At 39.9% G+C, this 16,503-nt stretch overlaps 1 pseudogene; it reads left to right on the top strand.

Annotated features, from left to right (window-relative positions):
- Nucleotides 1-396: 396 nt before the first annotated feature.
- Nucleotides 397-16,503, top strand: part of LOC123233881 — a 79,131-nt pseudogene continuing 63,024 nt past the window's right edge.

Here is a 16,503-nt window from a genome sequence, read left to right as displayed (position 1 = left end):
TTAAAATTGATTCTAAAGCAAAAGACCAGTAAGAACAAGACAATTGGGGTTAAGTGATTTGCCATGGGTCACACAGCTAGAACATGTCTGAGGCCAAATTTGAACCCAGGTCCTCCCAACTCCAGGCTTGCTACTTTATCCACTGAGCCACTGCTTATTCCTAGGCACTGTTCATAGTGTTGAGGAATACAAAGAAAGGAAAAAGTCTCAAACCCTCTGCACAGTGCTACTGGTCTCTGCATTTTCTCACAAGGGAATACAGTTAATATAGAATATTACCTCACCTCACCTTTTACCTATTCTGTGGCATTTGAATAAATGAAACCAATTCAGAGCCACATTCCAGTCATCATCATGTAGCTTTCCTCTCTGGGGTTGAGTTTCATTAATCGAAAAATGAGGAAATTGGACGAGATGCTCTCCAGAGGCTCTTCCGGTTTTAAACCTGGTGATAACCTAATGGTAGCTATTACTTTGGAGACAGCTGGTACGAGAACATCAGATTTAGAGTCAGAAGGTCTAGGTTGGTGTCCTAGCTCCATTCGAGTAATCTGTGTGATTTTGGATAAGTCAATCAATCAACAAACATTTATTAAGCACCTACTATATGTCAGGCACTATGATAAGTGCTGGAAGTGATGACTTCCTTTCCTGTTCTATGCCTCAATTTCTTCATCTGAAAAAATGAGGGGATTACAGGATGATTTGTCATGTCATTTCCAGTTCTAAATCCTATAATACAAAGAAAGTGTGAAAATTAAAAGGTGAGGAATAGAATGTTTTGAGCTCATGGGAAATGGGCCATTTTCAGCATGAGGTGAGTAGAGCTAATCATGACCCCAGTTCTCTCTTAGTTCAAATTCAGTTTTGGAATGAAATAAATGACTTTTCAAGTAACCAGACAGTTAAGAAAAGGGAAGTTTACTTTGCCCCCACACAGCAAACTTATGAAGCAAAGATCCAGTGGCACTAGCTTCTCTGAATTCAGTCTCCCTTGTCTCCATATGGAAATGCATTTGGATATCAGGGCAGGATACAGTGAAGGACATGGTATCTAGAGTGGTCTTCAGAAATTTGCCAAGTTCTAGGTCCCCAGATGCCACACGAATAAGATATTTTGTGCCCTTGGTGACTGCATTAGGGAAGCCAAGGTCAATCAGGTTCCTGGGACAGTCTCCTCTCCTTTTAGGGAAAGCTAATCCCTGAAAAAAGGGGATAAGGAGAGGCCTGAATCTACCTCATTTTGTGGCTGGAGTAGAAAGAAGAGGCCAACTGGGAACTGGGATCACTTTGTCTTCTTTCAAGGAAAGCTGATCCATATGTTAGGAGGGAAGAGAAGGGATGGACCTAACCTATGTTATGTGGAAATGTTGGCAGACATTATTCTGATCACAATATGGTATTTGAGGAGGGCTGTGAAAAATGAACAGATTTATGTGTGTGTGAAATATTAGATATAAAGCACAGAAAAAAATACAGAGGCAGGAAAGCATATGTTTTCAAGGACCTATCCAAAGACCATCTTTATATAACTCACACTTCTAGATCACTTTAAGATTTACAAAGTGTTTTCCTCATGACAAACAGATGAGTCATGTAATACAAGTAGGATCATCCACATTTTACAGATGAAGTTAAATGTCTCTATCAAGGTCATATAGCCTTCGTATGGTATAATTAGGACTCGAGTTCAAGTCCCTTCACTTCCAGGCCAGGACTGTTCACACTTTACCAATCTGAAGAAGGAAACTCATGGAATGTGAAATGAGGCTGGAAAGACTCAGTGGCACCATTTTGTGGGGAAGGTTCTTAAGAGTATAGCTAAGGAATCCAGCTAACTTAAAGGAGGCTTGGGGACTCAATGGATAGACTGTTAGATATGGGGTTAGGAGGACCTGAGCCCAAGTCCTGCCTCAGACACTGACCAGAGCTGTGTGACTCTAGACCCAGTTTCCTCATCTGTAAAATGGGGATATAATAGCACCTACATTACAGGGTTGTTGTGAGGATCAAAGAAGACAATACTTACAAAGCATTTTTCAAAGCTTAAAATGTTATATAAATAAGGGGAGAAGGAAGAAGCATTTATATAATACCTACTATGTGCTGGGCACTGTGCTAAACCCTATATTATTTTTATTTTTTACAAATATCATCTTGCAACATTCCTACAAGTTAGGACTCATTGTTATCCCCATTTTATAGTTGAGGAAACAGAAACAAACAAAGGTTAAGCAATTTGCCCAGGGTCACACAGCTAGAGTATCTGAGGTCAGATTTGAACGCAGGTCTTCCTGACTCCAGATCCTGTACCATTCAGGTGCCTCAGGCTAATTAATAATGATAATAATAATAATAAACAACTTAATTCACCAGGCAATTGGGCTTCATTGGACATTTTATTGTGTGTGTTTTTTTTTACATTTTTTAACCCATAACTTCTGTGTATTGGCTCCTAGGTGGAAGAGTAGTAAGGGTGGGCAATGGGGGTCAAGTGACTTGCCCAGGGTCATGCAGCTGGGAAGTGTCTGAGGCCGGATTTGAACCTAGGCATTGGACATTTTAGACATAGGAATCAGAGCTTTGCCATTGGAAGATGGCTAGAAGCCTTGCAGTATGGATTGAAGGAAGGAGAAACAGAATCTTGATTAGAGAATCCAAGGACCGTAGTCACCTAAGCACTGTAGAATCCTTCCTTCCTTCCTTCCTTCCCTTCTCTTATTCCTTCGTTTTTTCCTTTCTTACCTTATTCCCTCCTTCCTTCCTTCCTTCCTCCCTTCCTTCTTTCCTTCCTTCTTTCCTTCCTTCCTTCCTTCCTTCCTTCCTTCCTTCCTTCCTTCGTCTTGCTCTATCTTAAGTTCATTTTGTGATATTTAGTCATCAGTCAAAATGACCTAACTGCTTAGGAATTTGTTATTCAGATCAAAGTTTTTTGATGTCTTGAACCCAAGGAGACAGTGCCCTGGTGCTGAAATTGCTCCAGCTCTAGTCCTTAACTCTCACCTGCAATCTGTATTTCTCATTCCTTAGGGCAGGGGCAATTTTAACATTCACATCAATAAATATTGATGAAGTAGCTCCTGCATGCCGTGTAATGTAGAAGGAAGAGAACTGAATTTACCCCCTACTCCTAACCTGCAAGCCAGGTTCTGCCGTGCCAACTGCCAGAGGTGGATTCTTTGGGGGGGTAGGGCAGATGGAATCAGCTGTAAGTTCCACCCTGCTCAGTTATCTTGTCTACACCTTCTCCTGGGGGAAATATGGGGAGGATTAATGGGGGAGATGGGTGAGCAGAGATTCTGTCTTCTTTTCTGCTTGAGGCGGAAGTCTTTTCTCTGGTCAGGTAAGGGGAATACCAGGATAGAAATTTTAGATAGAACTTTCAGATTTCAAAAACTTTTAAGAGGGACTTTCTGCTGAGGAACAAGAATTAAGAAAGCTTCTTTGTAAGCCTCATTTGGTCTGAGTTAAAATTTCTCTGGTATATTGTAGTTGTTATATGCTTTAAGCCTTGCAGAAAGAAAAGTTTCTGCATTAAGGGCCAGAGCCCACTCTGCCCAGAGCTCTTTCTGTTAAAATGGACATGAGTCATAGATGCCCAGTTCTTGACCATAGCCTGGCATAGGCATACATGGGTACTCTGGGCATCAGTTTCCTTACCTGTTATATGATGGGGTTGGACCCAGTAACCTCTAAGATTCCTTCCAGCTCTAATAACCAGTAATCTTCCTTTCCAGAAGGAAAATTAGAAAGAGAAGAAAAGATAGCTAAAATCTGATATGAAAGGGAAGACCAAAGGTATGAAAAGGTATGAAGAGACTGGCAACACGGGATAATAGTAAAACACCCACCCCCCCCTAAAAATTCTGGAAAATGGAAAAAAATCTGTCACACTCATAAAATAGAAGAACTTTATTGCATTTTTAAGTGTTGACTTCAAACATAACTGTATATTGTTCATCATTTGTCATTTTCATGGGAATTAATTTTATATTTGAAAAACTCTTTTGCTAAACAAAATTGTGCTTAACTCACCTCAAATATAGATACCAATGGTTTCTTTTGAAACCCTTGTCTTTCATTTTATAATCAGTACTGTGTATTGGTTCCAAGGCAGAAAATCAAGAAGGGCTAGGTGATGGGAGTTAAATGACTTGCCCAGGGTCACATAGTTAAGAAGAATTTGAGGCCAGAATTGAGCCCAGGACCTTCCTTCTCTAGACTTGACTCTCTGGCCATTAAGTCATCTAGCTGTCCCCTGGTAATTTCATTTTGTATTCACTTATGGAACCTCCCTGTTACCTGTTCAACAGAAGACATCCAGTTAACTTGGATTCTGTGGGCTTTGGTATTGCTTTTCTAGTCACTGATAAAGCATTTGTGGAAATGTCTTAATAGAAAGAATCCCTATATTACTGATAATAATAATAATCATAATCATCATCAGTGATAATAATCACTGAGAGCACTAAGTTTTCTGACAAGTCCAAATGTGAATCCAACTCATGAATCTTTAGTGACATTATATCTCACTTATATATATATATATGTGTGTGTGGAAATATATATACACACACATATATATATATCTTATACAACTTTATTGTCTTCAATACCCTGAACCTGACCTCAAATCCATTGATGAGTTAGTAGGATGTCTACTCCAAGCATGTGAAGACTTCTTCCACTGGAATGACCCTATGAGAACAATTTATTCCAACAGCCATGAAGGCAGCTGAAGCAGGTGCTGTGGAAGGCTTAGAGCTTGGTCAGACATTGAAAATGCTAAGGTCACCCATTTCATCCTGGGCCATCTCCAGTCTTCCTGCTTTTCCTTACAACTGGTTTTTGATGACTCTGGAAGACAGAATGAGGCTGATGACTTTGTACAACTCTGCCTCACTTAAATCCAATTCAACAAAAGTCAAGACATCACCCCCATGATGTCAGAGGTCCCCTTCTAAAATGAAGGCTGAAGGGCAGCAAGGTGGCTCATTAGAGATATATCTGGACAGATTGGCTAAAATGAAAGAAGGGGAGATTAATGAATGCTGGAGGGGATGTGGCAAAACTGGGACATTAATGCATTGTTGGTGGAGTCGTGAACTGATCCAACCATTCTGGCTGGCAATTTGGAACTATGCTCAAAGGGTTATAAAAGAATGCCTGCCCTTTGATCCAGCCATACTGTTGTTGGATTTGTACCCCAAAGAGATCATAGATAAACAGACTCGTACGAAAATATTTATAGCTGTGCTTTTTGTGGTGGCAAAAAACTGGAAAATAAGGGTATGTCCTTCAATTGGGGAATGTCTGAACAAATTGTGCTATATGCTGGTGATGGAATACTATTGTGCTCAAAGGAATAATAAACTGGAGGAATTCCATGTGAACTGGAAAGACCTCCAGGAATTGATGCAGAGTGAAAGGAGCAGAGCCAGGAGAACATTGTACACAGAGACCAATACACTGTGGTAAAATAGAATGTAATCGCCTTCTGTACTAGAAGCAATGCAATGACCCAGGACAATTCTGAGAGATTTATGGAAAAGAACACTACCCACATTCAGAGGAAGAACTACAGGAGTGGAAACAGAAGAAAAACAACTGCTTGAACACATGGGCTGGGGTGGACATGATTGGGGATGTAGACTCGAAACTACCACACCAATGCAACTATCAACAATTTGAAAATAGGTCTTGATCAGTGACACATGTTAAAACCAGTGGAAATACACATCTGCCATGAGGGGGAGGGGGAACTTGGGGGGGGGGGTGAAGGGGAAAGTAAGAGCATGAATTATGTAACCATGTTAACTTTTCAAAAAATAAATATTAATAAATGTTTAAAAAAAAGAGATATATCTGGAGATAGGAGGACCTGGGTTCAAATGTGACCCCAGATACTTCCTAGCTGTGTGAAACTGGGCAAGACGCTTAACCCTTGCCCTTTTGTCTAAGGGTTGTTATTAGGAGAGAACATAAGGGTTTAAAAAAATAAGGAAGGCAGAACAACAGTCTTCAATAATAGTTAAGGGTAATACCTAGCATCATTATAGTATTTTAAGGTTTGCAAAACCTTTACAAATTTAATCTCATCTTAAACACAATAGCCCTGGAAGGTCAGTGCTATTATTTCATAGTTGAGGAAACTAAGGCGCATAGAGGCTAAGTCTAGGATCACATAGTTAGCAAGTGCCTAAGGCTAGATTTGAACTTGGGTCTTCCAAGATTATTAACAATTTCCAGGTAATTTTCTGCCTTGATAGTTTTATAAAAAGTGTCCAGTCACTTTTCAAAATGATTACCATACATTTTCAACTTTATACAATTGTTTTTGAAAATGTTCCTCTTTTATCACTTTCCTTATCTACTCCAGCTCTTAGCTCTGGACATTTTCTCTGGTGGACCCTATTCTTAGAATGCTCCCTCCCTCTCTGGCTTTCTTTAATGCCCAATTAAAATACCATCATTCACTGGAAGCATTCTGAAACCCCTTTTAATTTCCTTTGTTAATTATTTCCTATTTATCCTGCATATCACTTGCTTTAGTTATGTTTGTTTGCATATTGTCTCCAGGCGCCATTAGATTGAAAGCTCCTTGAAGGCAGAGGCTACCTTTGCCTCTATTCGCAGCACCAGCATTGTGCTTGGCACATAGTAGGCACTTAATGAATGATTGATTCATTGATTGGACCCATAAATATCTCTTTTTTGATTTCAGCTCCACTGATTCTTGGAAATTGATTTTTAAAATTTTATTTTTATTATCATGCAAAACATACTTCCACACTGGTCATATACTCATATATAACCAAGACCCCAAAATAAAACCATAAATACACTGCTTTGAAAGATAGTATGCTTTGATCCACATCTATCTGACTCCAACAGTCTTTCCCTAGAGGTGGATAGCATTCCCCATCATAAGTCCTACAGGACTGTCCCAGATCATTACATTGCTGAGAGTAGCCAAGTTTTCACACATGATCATTGTACAATATTGCTGTTACTGTATACAGTGTTCTCCTGGTTCTGCTTATTTCACTCTGCATCAGTTTGTGCAGAGGAAATTGATTTTTTCTGATAAAGAAAATCTGTACTTTTTATTCATCTCCCTGATAAAATTAAAAAAAAAATTAAACCAAGTTCAGTGTTTGATAGTGTGAAGAAAACTTTTTCAGTGCCAATCAATGGTTGAATTGCTTCTTTCCTTTGAAGTAAGTATTTCGTAGTGCAGTTATTTCTCTGCTCCCGACCGTGTCTTCACATTCACAAATAGAGTAAACACTACAATACATGGCATAGACAAGTAGTGATTTTAATAAAAGAATTACAATTTTCAGATCTCTAAAAAAAATGTCAAGAATATTTTTTATGCTTAATGCTTTCCCAGAAACATTCTTCATGTTTGGGACTTGTTTTGCTGCCTTCCTGAAGAAGATTCTTTCCTTTTACTTTGGAAGCTAAAAACTCCAATTCATTTTGGTGGGAGAAGTAGGGGGAACAACTAATGGTCACAAGTAAGATCATTCAGATCTTTAGTTATTAAATCTGGTTCTGAGGTCTGCAAGGTTATTTCAGTCACCCTGCTTCTCTCCTACCTTGTTGGAGTGCTCCTTATCTTTACAATCTGAATCAGTAGCTTTATCTTCATCCAAATTCCAAGTTTCTGGTGGTTTCCGTACAGGTAGTTCTTCACTATGTAAAACAGGTCTAATCTGGATATTGCATAGTGTGCTTAGACTTAGAGATGATCCCAGACATTTTTTTTAAAACTCTTATCTTCCATCTTAGATTCAATGCTGTGTATTGGTTCCAAGGCAGAAGAACAGTAGGGACTGGGCAGTTGGGGTTAAGTGACTTGCCCAGAGTCACACAGCTAGGAAGCATCTGGGACCAGATTTTAACCAAAGACTTCTTATTTCCAGGCTTGGCTCTCAATCCACTGAGTCACCTAGCTGCCCCGTATGACTTGTTTCTTAAACAAAAATAGCAATCTAGCAAATGGACTTTGTTTCCTCTCCAAATCACAGCAAATGCAAACTCTATGTGATGAGGGCCACATTACCAGTCATTTTTAAGTAGATCATAGGTGATACACAAGTGAGAGATCCAAGCCTAATCCTGATCACTCACTTTACAACCAAAATAGAGTTTATATGCTTTATGAAAAATGAATCTTTTTATTCCTAATATTTAAAAAAAATTTTAATTAAAATTTTTTTTAATTTAAAAAAGTTAAAAATTAACTCATTGGACATATAACAAAAACTATTTGGGGGGCAGCTGTGTGGCTCAGTGGATGGAGAGCCAGGCCCAGAAATGGGAGGTCCTGGCTTCAAATCTGGCCTCAGACACTTCCTAGCTGTGTGATCGTGGGCAAGTCTCTTAACCCCCATTGCCTAGCTGTTACCATTCTTCTGCCTTGGAACCAATACACAGTAGTGATTCTAAAGTGGAAGGTAAGGGTTTTATTTTTTTTTTAATTTTATTTAATATATTTCAATATTTTTTATTTGAAAACTTTTAATCAATTAAGAATATTTTCCATGATTCCATGATTCATATTCTTTCTCCCCCCACCCATGTAGCCAACGAGTAATTCCATTGGGGTTTACATGTTTTATAAGACCTATTTCCACATTATTGATATTTGCACTAGGGTGAATGTTTAAAGTCTGCATTCCCAATCATATCCCCATCACCCATGTGATCAAGCAGTTGTTTTTCTTCTGTGTTTCTGTTCCCACAGTTCTTCCTCTGAATGTGAATAGTGTTCTTTCTCATAAGTCCCTCAGAAATGTCCTGGATCCTTGCATTGCTGCTAGTAGAGAAGTGCATTACATTTCATTGTACCACAGTATGTATATCAGTCTCTGTGTACAATGTTCTCCTGGTTCTGCTCCTTTCACTCTGCATCAGTTCCTGGAGGTCTTTCCAGTTCACACGGAATTCCTCCAGTTTATTATTCCTTTCAGCACAATAGTATTCCATCACCAGCATATACCACAATTTGTTCAACCATTCCCCAATCGAAGAGCATCCCCTCACTTTCCAATTTTTTGCCACCACAGAGAGCAGGGCTATAAATATTTTTGTACGTCTTTTTGAAGGTAAGGGTTTTAAGGGGGGAAAAACCCATTTGGGTATCTAGGACATTTAAGAGGCACAATGGGAATTTAATTAATGTGCACTAATAGATGCAACGTGCAAAACACTTGAGAAAACAGCTTAGAAACAAAAATGAGGTTTACCAAATGACACCTAGCACACAATGGCCAGAACACTTTGTTAAATATTTAGAGTTTTACTGCATGACTGAATGTACATAAACATGTCCCCACCTGTCCTGCTACATTGCACATGAGGTGGGATTGCATATCCTACTCCAATTCATCCTTCACACAGTCAGCAAAGTGCTTTTCTTAAAGCTCAAGACATGTCAAAACCCCCACCCTCACCTGCTCAACAGATTTAAGCAGCTCCTTGTTATCCCGATTTGTGTAACTCCTCTGTTTGCCACCCAAAGTTCTTCACAGTCTGGCCTCGGTGGACCTTACACATTCCTCCAGCCAGACTGGCCTGTGTCCCCCATCTCCCCCATCTCTCCCTCCTGGCTTCTAGCCAATAAAATCCTTGGGTTGGGTTGGGTTTTTTAAGACTGTTGAAGTGCCACGTTTTGCAGGAGGCTTTTCTGGGTCCCCTCTGTAGCTGCGACCACCTTCGCTTCTTGTGGTGTCTCCTGTCTGCTCTCTAAGTCTTTTATACTCCTGTGAAAAGACCCCCGTCCCTTTACCACGGGCTTCTGCAGCTGTCCAGTTGTTTCAGTGGTGTTTGACTCTTGGTGACCCTATTTGGGATTTTCTTGGCAAAGACACTGGGGCAGTTTGCCATGTCCACCTCCGGCTCATTTTACAGATGAGACAAACAGGGTTAAGTCACTTGCCAGGAGTCACACAGCTAGTAAGGATCTGGGACTAGATTTGAATTCCTGACTCCAGACCCAGCACTCTGTCCACTGCAGCACCTCCCTGCCTTTGTTTTTCCAAAAGGACAAAAGATGCCCTTGTGTCCTGCCTTCCTTATTGGCCACCAGAGCCCAGACAAGCGCCTGTTCATGCGGACCATCCCCTGCCCTGGTGACCAAAGGAGTCTCCATGTGGGGATGGAGGGAACCTGAGGAAAATTAGTGCCAAGAGCAAAGCAAACCTTGCATGAACTGTTTAGTGACTTTGTGAGGAGTTTGAATCCCAGTCTTGAACCTGAACTAATAGAGGAAAACTGTTAGACAGTACCTCTGTATGTACATGCTGTTTCCCCTGTCAGACCCAGTGCTAAGAATTTATTAGCACTGGGTCTGACATAGTAGTAGTAGTAGTAGGAGGAGGAGGAGGAGGAGTAGGAGGAGGAGGAGGAATAGGAGTAGTAGTAGGAGTAGTAGTGGTGATGGTAGTGGTGATGTAGTAATAGTAGTAGTGGTGGTCATGATGTAGTAGTAGTAGTAGTAGTAGTAGTAGTAACAGCAGCAGCAGTAACCATCAGCAATATAAGACCCAGGACAATTCTGAAGGACTCAGGACAAAGAATACTATCCATCTCCAGAAAAAGAACTGTCGGAGTCAGAATTTGGATCAAAGCATAATATTTTCCACCTCAGCTTATTTGGGTTTGGGGTGGGTTTTGGTTTTATATGATCATTCTCTTATGTTTTACATGATAATACATGTATAAACCAGATCAAATTGCTTACCATCTCTGAGAGGGGGGAGGGAAAGGACACAGTTTGGATCATAAAACCTCAGAAAATGCATGTGGAAAATGATCATGACATGTAATTGGGAAAATATCTTTTTAAAAAGTAGTAGTAGTAGTAGCAGCTAGCAAGCATTTTTAGAGACCTTTCAGGTCTGCCAAGTCCTTTATACATGTTAACTCAATTTTAAAAACCCTTTGAGCTAGGGGCTACTAGTGTCCTCATTTAACAGGTGAGGAAGCTGGGGCCCAGAAAGGTTTCATGATTTGTGTGGGGTTACCCAGGGTGACACTATTAATGATCTGAAGCAGGCTTTGAGTTTGGGTCTTCTTGATGTCAAGGACAGCGCTCTCTCCCTCTCTGCCATACTTTAAGGAAAGGCAACCCAGCACATCATACAGGGGGCCAGCTTTGGGGCTGTAAAGGTCTATATTCACATCCTGTTTCTGACTCATACTAGCTGGGCGATAATGGGCAAGTCAGTAGAACCACTCTCTCCCTCCAGGCATTTCTCTACATTTTTTAGCTCTAGAGCAGTTTTCCACTCTGTGCTGGTAGAGGCAACTTCCACACACACACAGTCACATTCTGATGATTGTCGTTGTTCATCCTTTGTGTTTAAAGAGGACCAAAGACATCATGGGATGATGCCTTGACTTGCTCCCAGACCATCTAAACAACCTGGAGGCGCCAAGACCCACAAGGCTCCCTCTTGGTGAGCCACTTCTGATCTGGACCCGGCCCCTTCTTCCTGGGAGCGCTCCTTCTAGGGCCTTTTCTGGAAACGGCCGTCCTCCCGGCTTGTCGTCTTCATTTAGTTCAGCTGACTGTGAACTAGTTCACCTGCTCAGTGAATACTTACAAGGTCAACCAGATACATTTGAGAGAGAACCTGCCTGCTTCCTTTCAAGCCCCAGGCCTCCAGCGGGCTCCCTGAGCTACCTTTTAGGGAAGGCGATTGTGCCGGGCATCAGACACACTGAGAGTGCTGGAGGGCCCAGCAGAGCTGGGATGGGCCATGGCCCAGACTGAACCACCATGCAGAACCCTCACAGGTTCCCTTTCCTCTTCCTCCTGAGGTCCAGAGACCAGCCCACTCCAGATCCAGAGACCATCCTGGATAGAGGATTCCTTCTTTACCCTTTTTGTCCTATGGCAGTGATGGCGAACCTATGGTGCAAGTGCTGAGGTGGCACACAGAGCACTCTCTGTGGGCATGTGGCCGCCCTCCCCCATCCAGAGTTTGTTACTAGAAAAGCGGAGCTGCTCCTGAAGACATTCCTCACTTCCTCCTTCCCTCTTCCCAGCAGACGAATGGGAGTGCTTCCTCCCTCCCCTGTGTGGGGTAAGAGTGTGGGGGGGGGGGCAGGATGCATCCGGCACTTCATGGGGGGAGGGGCACAGCACTCCATCTCTAAAAGGTTCACCATCACTGCCCTAAGGGTTGTCATTCTTAGATGTTTCATTATAGGCCTCAGTCCCCTTTTTTATGAGTTTAAAACATGCCATAATAAAAGACTTGTTGCTTTATGCCAGTGGTTCCCAAACTTTTTTGGCCTACCACCCCCTTTCCAGAAAAAATATTACTTAGCGCCCCCTGAAAATTAATTTTTTTTTAATTTTAATAGCAATTAATAGGAAAGATATATGTATTAATGTTTCTACCTTTTAAATAAAATATAGTAAAGAAAGGTATAAATTAGAAACATTGAACTTTGAAATTATGAAATTATTTATTGAACTCAGAATAGAATGTAATACAAAAAAAGTTAAAACATTCGAAATCATATTAATGAGGAGGATGAACCTAGTGTGCTGCTACCAATTTAGTAATCCTTGGCTCTATTTTCATTAGCAATAATCTTAAATCACCAAGATTGACTATTTGCAATTGGTTTCTTTTTTTTGTTAATAAATTGGTTACTACACTGAATCCACGTTCCACTAAATGTGATGACGGAAAGGCAACTAAGAACTTTTGAATTACAGCCCATATTTCAGGATAAGCCATAGGGATCTCCTTTTGCAAATGCACCTGTGGTCATCACCACCTCCCTGGATCACTGCAGCACCCATCAGGGGGCGGTGGCACCCTCTTTGGAAATCACTGCTTTATGCATTATTGATCTGTTTGACTCTGCTGTAAAACCTAAACTAAGTCCTATAATTGCTGATAAGGACAGGAACTGTGATCAAGAAACCTCCTAAACCAGGATTTCTTAACCTTTTATTCACTAACTCCTCTGGCAGTCTGGGGACACCTACGGACCCCTTCTCAGAATAACAATTTTAAATGTGCAAAATAAAATATCTAAAATAAAAATAAAAATAAAATAACTAAAATTGGTTTGGGGTATGAGATGCTGATCTAAATCTAATCTCTCCCATATTGTTTTCCAATTTTCCCAGCAGTTTTTGTCAAATAGTGGGTTTTTGTCCCCAAAGCTGGCCTCATTGGGTTTATCATACACTGTCTTGCTGAGGTCATTTATCCCAAGTCTATTCTACTGATCCTTCCTTCTGTCTCTTCACTAGTCTCTTCACCAGTTTTGATGATCACTGCTTTAGAGTACAGTTTAAGATCTGGTACTGCTAGGCCACCTTCCTTCACATTTTTTTTTTCATTATTTCCCTTGATATTCTTGATCTTTTGTTCTTCCAACAAGAATCCTATAACCATGGAGAAATGTTATAAATTAATAAAATAAATAAATTTATTTATATTATATATTGCAACAAAATAAATATAATATATAAATATCAATTCATTATAATTCTATAAATTATATAATATATAATATAAATATATATAATTTATATCATAATATACTATTTATTATTTATATAATAAATACACAATGTAGCATTATATAATAAATATAAATATTAAAATATATTATAATAAAATAAATATATTTTATATAATAAATAAAAATAAAAACCAAACAAGCAAACAAAAAAATAAAATAACTAAAATTACAAAGAAAATAAATTACATTGGTTTACAATATGCATTATGTTAATGCTAATGTTAATGTTAATATATGCATATGTTATATATAATGTTACTACAATATGTATTGTATTAATATATATGTATATAGTATATCTATGTACATATATATACACACATACATATTTTAAAATAAGCTTATAATTTGAGGCAGGGGTCAGCAACCTTTTTGGCCATGAGAGCCATAAACGCCACATTTTTTAAAATGTAATTTCGTGAGAGCCGTACAGTGCTCACAGTGCGCGTTCCTGTAACGGCACCTGAAAAAAAATTGACTTTATGGCTCCTGCAGAAAGAGCCATATTTGGCCCTCAAAAGAGCCAGATATGGCTCAAGAGCCATATGTTGCCGACCCCTGATTTGAGGTTAAGGATCTCTGCTTCAAACTGAAAATGACAAGGGAAGGCAAATCTCCCCCCATATATCTGCCACAGCAGCTATCACTGAGAGTAGTAATAGTAGATCAATGTAGGAAAAAGATCACCGAGAACCAGTAATTCACAGGAAATAATAACATCCTCCCTCCACTAAGGTTCTGTTCTTTTTTCTTTAGCCCTTACCTTCTGTCTTAGAATCAATACTAAGTACCAGTTCCAAGGCAGAAGAGCTAGGCAATGGGGGTTAAGGGACTTGCCCAGGGTCACACAGCTAGAAGTGTCTGAGACCAGATTTGAACCCAGGACCTCCCATCTTTAGGCCTGGCTCTCAATCCACTGAGCTACATAGCTGCCCCCAGCCATGAAATCTTAAGGATGGTTTCATTACCTTTTAGGGGAAAATGAAACCTGGGGATGGGGATGGTACCACCACAGGTGCAGAGTGTCACTTCTCTCAATCCACTGAGTCACCTAACTACCCCCTTAAAATTCTGTTCTGATAACATCTCATGGCAAAGAGGTCGTGATAGTTTGTGCCAATAGATTATTCAAGTTTAAATCTTAAAGTTTTTTATAATTATTATTATTTACTGCTGTCCTAGATCTTTGTAGGATAGAAGAAATAATAGCAGTAGTCATGAAAACAATAATTATTATATGACAATATATTATGCTAACAATACATTTATGTAGTGCTTTAAGGTTTTTAAGTTTTATAAAGGATCTTACAAAGAACTTTACTTAACAACAATACACAGTATTGATTCTAAGACAGAGGGTAAGGATTTTAAAAAGTAGGTGGCATAAATTGTATTATCCAGTCTATTTTACAGATGAAGGAAATGAGGCTCAGCAAAGCTCACATCACTAATAAATGTCTGAGGCAAAATGTGGACTGAATTCTTCCTGACTTTCAGAAAATGATCAGGCAATAGAACCATTCTTAGCCCCTCATAAGTATATGGGTGCAATGCTTTATGGATTCCAGAGGATTTATAATCCATTTCCACTTAATTCTCATTGATCTCCCAGTTTACTTGGAGAGAAGCCCAGTCTCCTCTGAATTTACATACTTACTGGTGAAAAGCTAAAGCTTTAATGCTTTTTGCTTTGTTTTTCAGTTGTTTGAGTCGTGTCCAATTCTTCATGACCTCATTTGGGGTTTTATTGGCAAAATTACTGGAGTGGTTTGCCTTTTCCTTCTCCAGCTTATTTTACAGATGAGGAAACTGTGGCAAATAGAATTAAATGACTTGCCCAAAGTCACATAGCTTTTGTCTAAGGCCATATTTGAACTTGGGGAAGATGAGTCTTCCTGAATCCAGGTCTGGCAATCTATCCACTGCACCAACATTTTTGCCTTGGAGAGCTCTATAAAAGCTTCATATCTGGGGAATCTGGGGAAGCCAGAAAGTCTAGGTCATTTCTCCCTGATGGTGTATCTCTGAGCAGGACGAGAAATTAAATCCTGGGGACTATTCTCTTGGGCTACACCAATTAGGGAGAAATTTAAACAGACAGCAGCTAGGTGACTCAGTGAATTGAGAGCCAGGTCAAAAGATGGGAGGGCCTGGGTTCAAATGTGACCTCAGACTCTTCCTAGCTGTGTGATCCTGGGCAAGTCACTTAACCTCCTTTGCCTAGCCCTTACCACTATTCTGCCTTGGAACTAATACACAGTACTAATTTTAAGACAGAAGGTAAGGGTTTTTAAAGAAAGAAATATAACATGACTCTAACTTTATGTTTTGTTCTATTTTTTCCCCAGTTGTAGAAACAATACACACACACACACACACACTTAGTAACAACTCAGACAGAAGGGTAAGAGCTAGGCAAACAGGATTAAGTGACTTACACAGGGTCACACAACTGGGAAGGGTCTCAGTTCACATTTGAATCCAGGTTCTCCTATCTCCAGGCCTGGTGCTCTGTCTACTATGCCACCTAGCTGACCCCAAGACAATTAAAAAACCCAAAACCTTACCTTCCATCATAGAATTATTACTGTGTATTGGTTCCAAGATAGAAGAGTGCTAAGGGCTAGCAATGGGAGCCAAGTGACCTGCCCAAGATCACATAGCTAGGAAAGTATCTGAGATCAGATTTGAACCCACTATGTCTCATCTTTTGGCCTGGCTCCCAGTCCACTTAGCCACCTAGTTGCCCCTGCCCAAGACAATTTTTAACATTTATTTTTTGCCATTTTGCAATCCATTCTCTTCTTCCTTCCCTCCCCTATCTTCTCCCTGAGACAGCAAGCAATCTGATATTGGTTATACATATGCTCTCATGTGATACATATTTCCATATTTTCCATGTTGTGAAAGAAAACACAAATTACACATGAAAGAAAA

This window comes from Gracilinanus agilis, chromosome 2 (assembly GCF_016433145.1).
Source record: "Gracilinanus agilis isolate LMUSP501 chromosome 2, AgileGrace, whole genome shotgun sequence".
Classification (NCBI taxonomy): Eukaryota; Metazoa; Chordata; class Mammalia; order Didelphimorphia; family Didelphidae; genus Gracilinanus; species Gracilinanus agilis.
This window is presented reverse-complemented; position numbering and strand designations above follow the sequence as displayed.